This window comes from Ranitomeya variabilis, chromosome 4 (assembly GCF_051348905.1).
Source record: "Ranitomeya variabilis isolate aRanVar5 chromosome 4, aRanVar5.hap1, whole genome shotgun sequence".
NCBI classification, from domain to species: Eukaryota; Metazoa; Chordata; class Amphibia; order Anura; family Dendrobatidae; genus Ranitomeya; species Ranitomeya variabilis.
Genome location: NC_135235.1, coordinates 239,361,030 through 239,371,273, shown reverse-complemented (window position 1 = coordinate 239,371,273; position 10,244 = coordinate 239,361,030). Strand labels below are relative to the sequence as shown.

The following is a 10,244-nucleotide window of genomic DNA, read 5'->3' as shown; positions in this document are numbered from 1 at the left end:
GCTTCCTACGGTGTATAAAATACACAACGTGTTCCACAGATCGTTGTTAAAGAAGGTTGTGGATCTTGTGGACGCGACACCAATGCCTTCTCCAGTCTTGGTGGATGGTAATTTGAAGTCTCCAAGGTGGTTGACTCTCGTGTAGTGCGCCGCACTTTACAGTACTTGGTACACTGGCGTGGTTATGGGCCTGAGGAGAGGTCCTGGGTACCAGCCTCGGACGTTCATGCAGATAGGCTGATCAGGTTGTTTTACCGCCGCCATCCGGACAAGCCGGGTCCTATAAGCCGTGAGGGCCCTGGGGTTCCTCGTAGAAGGCGGGGTACTGTCATGTCGGACGCTGTTAAGACCAGGTCGTCCGACAGACAGCGGTAATTCCGCTTTTGTCCACTATGCGCTCATTGGTGTCGGCTAGATTTTATCTAGCTGGTCCGGGGTTAATTTACCTGGTGCTCGGATTGGAAGCTGGGCCATGCCCACTGCCTTTAAATAGTTCTCCCGAACATTGGGCGTCGCCGATTATAGCTTCTGTCTTGTGCGTGGTTATCTCGGTCTGGAGTGGTGAGCTTATTAGTTGGAGTATCGTTGCTGGTGGTGTATTTCCCTTTGTCTTATTTTCTCCTTCCCATATTTGTATTTGTTTTGCCCTTTGCATTTATAGTGTATTCCTGAGTGACTGCGGCGTGGTGCTTATTTTTCCGTTATCCTTGTCTGTGCTAACTGTGGGTATTGGAGTGTGGTCTCTTCACTGGTGGGGGGGGGGGGGTGTGATGGTTTCAGCCTAGGGTTGAAACAGGAGATAGGGCGAGGGTGGAGGCCCAGACATGCACACCATCAGTGTAAACTCTGGGAGAGGGTCAGTCAGGGTTTCCCTAGTCTGAGGGAAATCGCAGGGGCCCGGGTTATTAGCTCTTTCCTACCTAGGTCTCCTGTGACAGATCGTTTATGAACAGCAGTTTTCAGTTCTTTCCACAGATTCTCGATTGGATTGAGGTCTGGACTCTGACTGGATCATTGTCTTGTTGGAAGACAAATCTCCGGGGCTTCACGGAGGAAGTCCGCAGCCTGCCGCAGATCAGGTAAACACTAGTGTGAAACTAGCCTTAACTAATGGTCCACTATTTAACTGAATTCCTTCAGCACATGCCACAATATTATGGCGCTCAGCATTTAAACATATCCTTGCAAATACTTAGAAGAAAAAAATTGCAGCACTCACCATGTGGCAGAAAGTCTCAAAAAATCCTTCATTTCACCTCTAGGGTGTAGGCATTTGAGTCTGGAAACCAAGCTTGAGAGGAACATGGCGAGTGCAGGAATGGACAGCGGCCGTTTCACTTGTTACCTCTTCAACGGGTCCAGGTGAGGGAATTAGTGCAGTCATTCCCTTTTTCAATGCAGACAGTAACTTACTCATGTGTGGCATGTTTGAAGCATGATATGTGGGATAAGATTGAAAGGCACTGTAGCCTCGCTCTTCTCACTTGCCCTGTAGTGGAGGCAAGTGGAGTACTATTTATGGGGTTGATGTCACCTTTGTATTGTCAGGTGACATCAAGCCCATGGCTTAGTAATGGAGGGGCTTCTATAAGACACCTATCCATTACTAATCCTATAGTTATATTGTCAATAAACACATAGCCAGAATAAAATTCTTTATTAATCTTAATTAACCATACTTACTGCATCGCCTAATCCCAGACTCCCTCGATCTCCTGCAACAAAAATAAACCAACACAAATACTCCCTGTCCGCCGTAATCCATTTAATAACAAGTGTCCCATGACGATTTCACGTGTAGAACAGTCACATTAGTAGATGTGACCATTCTACCCGGCCTCCGGCGATAGAGTTCATGTTCTCACTTGCGGCACCGCTGCGTGAGAATTTCCTCACGCAACGGAGCCGCAAGTGACAGCACGAACTCCGGTGAACTTTCTGACGGCGGCGCAGTGATACACCGCAGGAGGATTACCTCCTGTCACTATCACCCGAGCCGTGTAGCGAGGTCACATCTCCCGATGTGACTGTTTTGCATGTGAGATAGTTGTGGTACAATTGATATTAACCCCTTAATCCCATATGACGTACTATACCGTCGAGGTGGGGTGGGCCTTAATTCCCGGTGACGGTATAGTACGTCATACGCGATCGGCCGCGCTCACGGGGGGAGCGCGGCCGATCGCGGCCGGGTGTCGGCTGCATATCGCAGCTGACATCCGGCACTATGTGCCAGGAGCGATCACGGACCGCCCCCGGCACATTAACCCCCGGCACACCGCGATCAAACATGATCGCGGTGTACCGGCGGTACAGGGAAGCATCGCGCAGGGAGGGGGCTCCCTGCGGGCTTCCCTGAGACGATCGGTACAAGGTGATGTACTCACCTCGTACCGAACGTCTTCTCCCTGCAGGCCCCGGATCCAAAATGGCCGAGGGGCTGTATCCGGGTCCTGCAGGGAGCACTTCCGGGTCGGAGCAGGCTGCAGATGAAAGCTGCAGCCTGCTCCGATGAAAGTATGATCGCAGATCTGATAGAGTGCTGTGCACACTATCAGATCTGCGATCTGTGATGTCCCCCCCTGGGACAAAGTAAAAAAGTAAAAAAAAAAATTTCCACATGTGTAAAAAAAAAAAAATAATAATTCCTAAATAAATAATAATTAAAAAAAAATATTATTCCCATAAATACATTTCTTTATCTAAAAAAAACAAACAAAAACAATAAAAGTACACATATTTAGTATCGCCGCGTCCGTAACGACCCAACCTATAAAACTGGCCCACTAGTTAACCCCTTCAGTAAACACCGTAAGAAAAAAAAAAAAAAAACGAGGCAAAAAACAACGCTTTATTACCATACCGCCGAACAAAAAGTGGAATAACACGCGATCAAAAAGACGGATATAAATAACCATGTTACCGCTGAAAACGTCATCTTGTCCCGCAAAAAACGAGCCGCCATACAGCATCATCAGCAAAAAAATAAAAAAGTTATAGTCCTCAGAATAAAGCGATGCCAAAATAATTATTTTTTCTATAAAATAGTTTTTATCGTATAAAAGCGTCAAAACATAAAAAAATGATATAAATGAGGTATCGCTGTAATCGTACTGACCCGACGAATAAAACTGCTTTATCAATTTTACCAAGCGCAGAACGGTATAAACGCCTCTCCCAAAAGAAATTCATGAATAGCTGGTTTTTGGTTATTCTGCCTCACAAAAATCGGAATAAAAAGTGATAAAAAATGGTCACGTGTCCGAAAATGTTACCAATAAAAACGTCAACTCGTCCCGCAAAAAACAAGACCTCACATGACTCTGTGGACCAAAATGTGGAAAAATTATAGGTCTCAAAATGTGGAGACGCAAAAACTTTTTTGCTATAAAAAGCGTCTTTTAGTCTGGTTTCACACTTGCGTTTTTATCTGCATGCGTTTTTTAAAAAAACCGCATGTGTGAAAAAATGCATGTAAACGCGGTAAAACGCATGCGTTTTTATAGAAAAACACAAGAAAACAAGAAAAAAACAAAAAACCCTAACCCTACCCCTAACCTGAAATACGTGGCACTGAAATACGTGGCACTGAAATATACGTTTATATACGTATAAGTGCCACGATATTTCAGTGGCCACGTATTTAAGTGCCACGTATTTAAGTGCCACGTATTTAAGTGCCACGTATTTACGTGCCACGTATTTACGTGCCACGTATTTTTCAGTGCCTGAAATACGTGGCACTGAAATACGTGGCACTGAAATATCGTGGCACTGAAATATCGTGGCACTGAAGTATTTACGTGCCACGTATTTTTCAGTGCCTGAAATACGTGGCACTGAAATACGTGGCACTGAAATATCGTGGCACTTAAATACGTGGCACTTAAATACGTGGCACTTAAATGCGTGGCACTTATATGCGTGGCACTTATATGCGTGGCACTTATATACGTGGCACTTATGACTGTCAGAAAATGTTCAGTAAACGGTTAGGGGTAGGGTTTCAGGTAGAATTGGGGAGTTTCCACTGTTCAGGCACATCAGGGGCTCTCCAAACGCGACATGGCGTCCAATCTCAATTCCAGCCAATTCTGCGTTGAAAAAGTAAAACAGTGCTTCTTCCCTTCCGAGCTCTCCCGTGCGTCCAAAAAGGGGTTTACCCCAACATATGGGGTATCAGCGTACTAGGGACAAATTGAACAACAACTTCTGGGGTCCAAGTTCTCTTGTTATCCTTGGGAAAATAAAAATTTGGGGGGCTAAAAATCATTTTTGTGGGAAAAAAAATATGTTTTATTTTCACGGCTCTGCGTTGTAAACTGTAGTGAAACACTTGGGGGTTCAAAGTTCTCACAACACATCTAGATAAGTTCCTTGGGAGGTCTAGTTTCCAATATGGGGTCACTTGTGGGGGGTTTGTACTATTTGGGTACATCAGGGGCTCTGCAAATGCAACGTGACGCCTGCAGACCAATCCATTTAAGTCTGCATTCCAAATGGCGCTCCTTCCCTTCCGAGCTCTGTCATGCGCCCAAACAGTGGTTCCCCCCCACATAGGGGGTATCAGCATACTCAGGACAAATTGGACAACAACTTTTAGGGTCCAATTTATCCTGATACCCTTGTGAAAATACAAAACTGGGGGCTAAAAAATCATTTTTGTGAAAAAGAAAAATAATTTTTATTTTCACGGCTCTGCGTTATAAACTGTAGTGAAACACTTGGGGGTTCAAAGTTCTCACAACACATCTAGATAAGTTCCTTGGGGGGTCTAGTTTCCAATATGGGGTCACTTGTGGGGGGTTTGTACTGTTTGGGTACATCAGGGGCTCTGCAAATGCAACGTGACGCCTGCAGACCAATCCATTTAAGTCTGCATTCCAAATGGCGCTCCTTCCCTTCCGAGCTCTGTCATGCGCCCAAACAGTGGTTCCCCCCCACATAGGGGGTATCAGCGTACTCAGGACAAATTGGACAACAACTTTTAGGGTCCAATTTATCCTGATACCCTTGTGAAAATACAAAACTGGGGGCTAAAAAATCATTTTTGTGAAAAAGAAAAATAATTTTTATTTTCACGGCTCTGCGTTATAAACTGTAGTGAAACACTTGGGGGTTCAAAGTTCTCACAACACATCTAGATAAGTTCCTTGGGGGGTCTAGTTTCCAATATGGGGTCACTTGTGGGGGGTTTGTACTGTTTGGGTACATCAGGGGCTCTGCAAATGAAACGTGACGCCTGCAGACCAATCCATTTAAGTCTGAATTCCAAATGGCGCTCCTTCCCTTCCGAGCTCTGTCATGCGCCCAAACAGTGGTTCCCCCCCACATAGGGGGTATCAGCGTACTCAGGACAAATTGGACAACAACTTTTAGGGTCCAATTTATCCTGATACCCTTGTGAAAATAGAAAACTGGGGGCTAAATTTCATTTTTGTGAAAAAAAAAAATAAAAAATTATTTTCACGGCTCTGCGTTATAAACTGTAGTGAAACACTTGGGGGTTCAAAGTTCTCACAACACATCTAGATAAGTTCCTTGGGGGGTCTAGTTTCCAATATGGGGTCACTTGTGGGGGGTTTGTACTGTTTGGGTACATCAGGGGCTCTGCAAATGCAACGTGACGCCTGCAGACCAATCCATTTAAGTCTGCATTCCAAATGGCGCTCCTTCCCTTCCGAGCTCTGTCATGCGCCCAAACAGTGGTCCCTCCCCACAAATGGGGTATCAGCGTACTCCAGACAAATTGGACAACAACTTTTGGGGTCCAATTTATCCTGATACCCTTGTGAAAATACAAAACTGGGGGCTAAAAAATCATTTTTGTGAAAAAAAAAAATAATTTTTATTTTCACGGCTCTGCGTTATAAACTGTAGCGAAACACTTGGGGGTTCAAAGCTCTCAAAACACATCTAGATAAGTTCCTTAGGGGGTCTACTTTCCAAAATGGTGTCACTTGTGGGGGGGTTTAATGTTTAGGCACATCAGGGGCTCTCCAAACGCAACATGGCATCCCATCTTAATTCCAGTCAATTTTGCATTGAAAAGTAAAATAGCGCTTCTTCCCTTCTGAGCTCTGCTATGCGCCCAAACAATGGTTTACACCCACATATGGGGTATCGTCGTACTCAGGACAAATTGCACAACAACTTTTGTGGTCTAATTTCTTCTCTTACCCTTGGGGAAATAAAAAAATGGGGGTGAAAAGATCATTTTTGTGAAAAAATATGATTTTTTATTTTTACGGCTCTGCATTATAAACTTCTGTGAAGCACTTGTTGGGTCAAAGTGCTCAACACACATCTAGATAAGTTCCTTAAGGGGTCTACTTTCCAAAATGGTGTCACTCGTGGGGGGTTTCAATGTTTAGGCACATTAGGGGCTCTCCAAACGCAACATGGCGTCCCATCTCAATTCCAGTCAATTTTGCATTGAAAAGTCAAATGGCGCTCCTTCCCTTCTGAGCTCTGCCCTGCGCCCAAACAATGGTTTACACCCACATATGGGGTATCAGTGTACTCAGGACAAATTGCACAACAATTTTTGGGGTCCAATTTCTTCTCTCACCCTTGGGAAAATAAAAAATTGGGGGTGAAAAGATCATTTTTGTGAAAAAATATGATTTTTTATTTTTACGGCTCTGCATTATAAACTTCTGTAAAGCACTTGTTGGGTCAAAGTGCTCACCACACATCTAGATAAGTTCCTTAGGGGGTCTACTTTCCAAAATGGTGTCACTTGTGGGGGGTTTCAATGTTTAGGCACATCAGGGGCTCTCCAAATGCAACATGGCGTCCCATCTCAATTCCAGTCAATTTTGCATTGAAAAGTCAAATGGCGCTCCTTTGCTTCCAAGCTCTGCCATGCGCCCAAACTGTGGTTTACCCCCACATATGGGGTATCACCGTACTCAGGACAAATTGTACAACAACTTTTGGGGTCTATTTTCTCCTGTTACCCTTGGTAAAATAAAACAAATTGGAGCTGAAATAAATTTTGTGTGAAAAAAAGTTAAATGTTCATTTTTATTTAAACATTCCAAAAATTCCTGTGAAACACCTGAAGGGTTAATAAACTTCTTGAAAGTGGTTTTGAGTACCTTGAGGGGTGCAGTTTTTAGAATGGTGTCACACTTGGGTATTTTCTATCATATAGACCCGTCAAAATGACTTCAAATGAGATGTGGTCCCTAAAAAAAAATGGTGTTGTAAAAATGAGAAATTGCTGGTCAACTTTTAACCCTTATAACTCCGTCACAAAAAAAAAATTTGGTTCCAAAATTGTGCTGATGTAAAGTAGACATGTGGGAAATGTTATTTATTAAGTATTTTGTGTGACATATGTCTGTGATTTAAGGGCATAAAAATTCAAAGTTGGAAAATTGCGAAATTTTCAAAATTTTCGCCAAATATTCGTTTTTTTCACAAATAAACGCAAGTTATATCGAAGAAATTTTACCACTAACATGAAGTACAATATGTCACGAGAAAACAATGTCAGAATCGCCAAGATCCGTTGAAGCGTTCCAGAGTTATAACCTCATAAAGGGACAGTGGTCAGAATTGTAAAAATTGGCCCGGTCATTAACGTGCAAACCACCCTCGGGGCTTAAGGGGTTAAATGGACGACAGCGGAAAGGTAAATATGGTGGTTTATTATTTTATTTTTATTGCAGGAGATTGAGTGTCAGAGAATTAGGTGTTTCGTGAGTATGAATGTTGTATGTGATATGTAAATGTGTTTTGTTTTTTACACTTGAACACAGTTGCCGGATAATGGGACTACTGCCCCATCATCACGGTTATATGTGACAGCAGACATAGCCAGATGGGAGCAGTAGTCCCATCAGACAATGCCTGGCTACAGTCACCTGTAGACATACACACAGACCCGCACGCAGACTCCCGTAAACACCCACACAGACACCCGCAGACAGAGCCGCACATATTCTCCGCTCACACTCCTCCTTCCTTTCTGCAGCGTTTTTGACACGTAAATCCGCAGCCCTTTTTACACCTGCGGTTTAGCTGCTGATTTGACTGACTTAATGTAAGTCAATGGGTGCAGAAACGCTGCAGATCCGCAAAAAGAATTGACATGTTGCAGAAAATAAAATGCTGCGAATCAGTGTAGAATTTTCCGCAGCATGTGCACACCAATTCTGGATTCCCATTGATTAACATTGCCTGAGCACTCTTTGAAGATTTGGTGCAAATCTGTGCGTAACAAACGTTGCGGATACACAACATGTGCACATGGCCTTATGCTCTACTCACAGATGTAAGGGTTAATTCACACACTGTAGAAAGTCAACCACAACTGAATAGCGCCACCTGTTGGAAGTAGCGATCCTACAAGTCACAATCAACCCTTTAACGAGTCGTGCAATATGACTTAGGATAAAAGCCAAATCAGTATCTCAATTCGCAGACACTGTGTTTGGTGGCGCTATAGAATTAAGTCCTCTTTTTCTCAGAAGAGGCAATTTGCATATTTAATTTCCCAGAGGAGCATTGCACGGCGAATAAGCCTCCTTACCTTGACAAGCCAGCTGGTATGTCACTCTCCATAAGGAGAAACGTTACCCCTTAGACCCCAACCACAACTGAAGCATGAATGCAAAACTAACCTGAAATGTCCCTCCCCCGGAGCATGAGAAACGTCACACATCCTGATACATGTGATTTATGCAACCACCAGTCACTGCTCCTCACAGATCCGGGACTGCAGGAGAAAAACTGTGGGCAGCGGCGCGTAGAGCGGCCAACTGGACTGAGGTCCTGAAAAGTAAGCGGTAAATCCTGCAAGAAATTAATAAACCGCGTTGTGATCAACTGCGGAAATCATTAATAAAACTGATCAATCACTGGACCAATTCCCAGTACAATCATCCATCAGGGTCGCCATGTTCCCAGTGTCAGGGACGCCATGTTCCCAGTGTCAGGGACGGATCTGACTCCTGGGCTTTAGGATTTAATTTTATGGTAATATTTCAATTTTCAGGTTTGAAAAATCTTAAAAGTATTTTTGGAGTTTTTTTTAAATAAATCGTAACTTTGTAAAAGTAAAAACATTTGTGTGTTGTCATTTTCTGAGACCCACAACGCTGTGCGAGGGATTGGTTTTTTTTGTGTGCAGCAAGCTGACGCTTTCATTGGAACCAATATGGGGCACATAAGGCGGTCAAGGTCACGTTTTACTGGATTTTTTTTTTTGTTTTGGGGGGGGGGGGATTGAAATACGGCCAATCTGCAGCTACTACTTTTCTCTCACATCTTACACATATTGAGCTTCTAATGTGGCAATATTGCAAATCTATTTTTTATTCTTTATCTTTGAACTAGGGAGAGGTGGCGATACAAACTTTTAGACTTGTATCATTTAAATCTAAAAGAAACCCCACAAACATTTATTTTCTTTTACTATTTTTACTGCACATATTAGAGATGAAGTTGCAATCATTTAATCCTGGTAATGCAGAAAATAGAAGAAATAACCATCGTGTATGGAACCCAGTCTATAGAAGAACAAAGATGGCAGAGATGCGCCGCAGCCTTCACTGGGATCCTGGGTGCCGTGGTACCTGCAGAGGGACTGAAATTGTGGCACCAGGTGGTGGTTCTGCTCAGCGCTGAAGTCAAATGTAATGGTGGAGATCGGTGCTAATAATGAGAAACGATAAATCTCCTCCACAGGTGAGAGAACACATCTCTGGAACACACCAGACCGCCGCCATCGCTCCACCAGTGGCCCACATTCATCATTTGTTGGGGGGAGGGGGTTTCTCTTGTATTATTGTTGCTGAATTGCATGAATTGATTGCAGATTATATATATATATATATATATATATATATTTTTTAAAGTCTTTCTTCCTGTCTTGAACTGATTTTACAACAAGAAAAAAAAATTGTACCCAACATTCGCAAAAATGGAGGGGTCGGGGCCTGTTCACTAAAGTCTGCGCTCCCTAATCAGCACAATTTTTTTTCCTTCCGTAATGATCTGATGTACATTTTCATCTCAGGTTGTGTGTGAGGGGGGAAATTGAGTGGTGGGAGTCTGGAACCAGCACCATTCTATCAATATGTCAGCGGGATGTAAATGGGCCTCCATTTGCCCCAATATATATAATTGTCTAAGGTCCACTTCCATCTGTTTCTCTGTCACAGAAATCGCGTGTCGCTGATTGGTCGCAGCCGGCTGGGCACAGTCTGGCCGCGAATTGGCCCTTCCCTACT

At 43.6% G+C, this 10,244-nt stretch overlaps 1 long non-coding RNA gene across 1 annotated transcript; it reads left to right on the top strand.

Annotated features, from left to right (window-relative positions):
- The first annotated feature begins 887 nt into the window (after positions 1–887).
- Positions 888–9,849, top strand: LOC143768766 (uncharacterized). The gene is made up of 3 exons (XR_013214016.1): positions 888–1,079; positions 1,263–1,362; positions 9,449–9,849. It is a non-coding gene; the product is annotated as an uncharacterized LOC143768766 (long non-coding RNA).
- Positions 9,850–10,244: the final 395 nt, after the last annotated feature.